Source organism: Mirounga leonina, unplaced genomic scaffold (genome assembly GCF_011800145.1).
Source record: "Mirounga leonina isolate KUSES-001 unplaced genomic scaffold, KU_Mleo_1.0 Mir_366, whole genome shotgun sequence".
Classification (NCBI taxonomy): Eukaryota; Metazoa; Chordata; class Mammalia; order Carnivora; family Phocidae; genus Mirounga; species Mirounga leonina.
In genome coordinates this window covers 19,000,015-19,002,032 of record NW_023270709.1, presented here as the reverse complement: position 1 = coordinate 19,002,032, position 2,018 = coordinate 19,000,015, and the positions used below count along the sequence as shown (strand labels likewise).

At 49.9% G+C, this 2,018-nt stretch overlaps 1 protein-coding gene across 1 annotated transcript in view; it reads right to left on the bottom strand.

The window, feature by feature from the left end:
- CAP2 (cyclase associated actin cytoskeleton regulatory protein 2) overlaps positions 1 to 544 on the bottom strand; it is a 138,578-nt gene extending 138,034 nt beyond the window's left edge. The window contains exon 1 of the mRNA XM_034985731.1: positions 197 to 544. The gene's annotated coding sequence lies outside the window, so the exon portion shown is untranslated. The remainder of the gene's footprint in view (positions 1 to 196) is intronic.
- Between the last annotated feature and the right edge of the window lie 1,474 nt (positions 545 to 2,018).

Genomic DNA, 2,018 nt, shown 5'->3' with positions numbered 1-2,018 from the left:
CGCGTCCCCGCCCCGCGCCCCCGGCCCCCGGCCCCCCGGCCCTTCGGCCCCGCAGGCGCCCGCGCGCACCGCCGCCGCGTCCCGGCACCCTCCCCAGCCCCCCGTTCGGCGCAACTTCCGAGCGGCCGGCCGCGGGGCGCCCCCCGCACCTGCCCCCGGCCCTCCCAGCCCGCGCCCGCCCGCAGCTCCCGGTTACCTGCCGGGTGTCCCGGGGTCCGGTCCCCGGCGCCGCAAGTCCGCGTCCGGCCACTCGCGCCCTCCTCCCGCGCCCTCCTCCCCCCGGGATCGGAGCCGGGGTCAGTCACGCTGCTCCCGGGGAGAGTCGCCCGCGGCTTCCGGGAGCTCGAACTACAGACGAGCCGAGGGGGAGAGAGAGGGAGGGAGGCCAAGCCCCGCGGGTGCGGAGGGGAAATAAAGGGGAGCAGCGAGGAGAGGGGGCTGGAGGAAAGGAGGGGCAGATGGGCCGTGGGAGACAAGAGAGGGAAGCGGGGACGGCAGGGGAAGGGAGAGAGAGCCTGCCGAGCGCCCGGCTCTGAAAGCAATGAATTCACCGCGTCAGGCAGCCTTGCAAAGAAGTCTGGAAAGATCCGGGAGACTCCTGGCTGAAAGAGCCACAGATAGGTTGGCTCCTCAGAGACCTTGCAGAGATATGATGGGTCCTTAGGAAGCAAGAGACAGGCCTGTGTTGTGTGTCCCCCGGCCCCAATATGTGAGAGGGGTCCTGGCAGGAGAGGGAGGTGGGCATCTAACGTATTAGCTGGGCATCAAGCTCAGATGCATTCAGATCTTGTAAAAACATTTTCTAATGTGTTTTTAAAACGAATCTTACATACAGCATCTTTAAAAAAAGAGGATAAAGGCCCAATTATTTAAAAACAAACCTATCCCCAAACACTCTACGTTTATGTCTGTTTGTGGCCGTTTCCCCTTTATATATTGATTATAAATATAAAATTAGAGGCTTTTTACTTTTTTTGTTAACGTGAGTAGAAGGAAAACATTGGTTTTCAATTTTCATCATTTATTTCAGTCTGAGAAAGTGGACTTTAAACTCTTCATTGAATAAATGCCAGGAAAATAATTACAGAGGAGAGAAGGTGGGTGGGGGATGGTAATTGATACTAAAAATTTCAAACAAACAAGAGGATGAATGTCTAAAAAGCTAGTATTTTCTGTCAGTGTTAAAATTGCATCTAGTTCGGTTCTGTGCCTTACAAGGCTTATTCTGACCTGATAGTCATAACTTACATGAAGGTCATTGCTAATACAAATTGCTTTTAGCCAACAGGGGGATGCCTCTCTGGTCCCCTTTGTCTGAAAAGAAGGGAAACAAAATGGCATAAGCATTGATAAATGAATGCATACACTGCATATATCCGAGAGCCAGCGCCATCCCCATCCCCATGGGCCTTGCATTTGAGAGGTATCTAATATATTTCTACTGAGTAATGAATAAGTGAATGAATAGATGGACGAAGTATACATGTATTTAGAACATTTATGTTCCAAGAATGTAAAAAGTAATATATCCATAAGAACCAGTTTGTGCAGGTTTACAGGAAACATCCAAGGTTCCAGTCTAATATGACCTTCCCCACCCCCCGACATTAACATCAACAAATACTAATAGAGCATTTCCTTTAGCTGAGTGTATTTTGCCTTGGAGTATAAAGTATTATGGAGTATAAAGGTGAATAAGGCACAAATCCTGCCCTTAGGTTTATAATATAGTAGGAAGAAGAGAGTATAAAAATAACCACAGTCTAAAGAAGACTATAAAAAATGTCCTAAAAGAAATACGATGGAAGGTCTGTGGTCATGTAGAAGAGAGGGAGGTTGCTTCTAGTACTGGGATTAGAGATTACATCCTGGCAGAAGTGAGAGTCGAACTTTCAAGCAGAAATAAAACAATATGAGTGGAGGGCCCGGGGAGGACACTCATGATGAAAGGAAGAGCAGGGACAAAGTGAAGAGGTGATAAAGGACAGGACAGGTCTGAAGGACAGGCAGTGACCTTA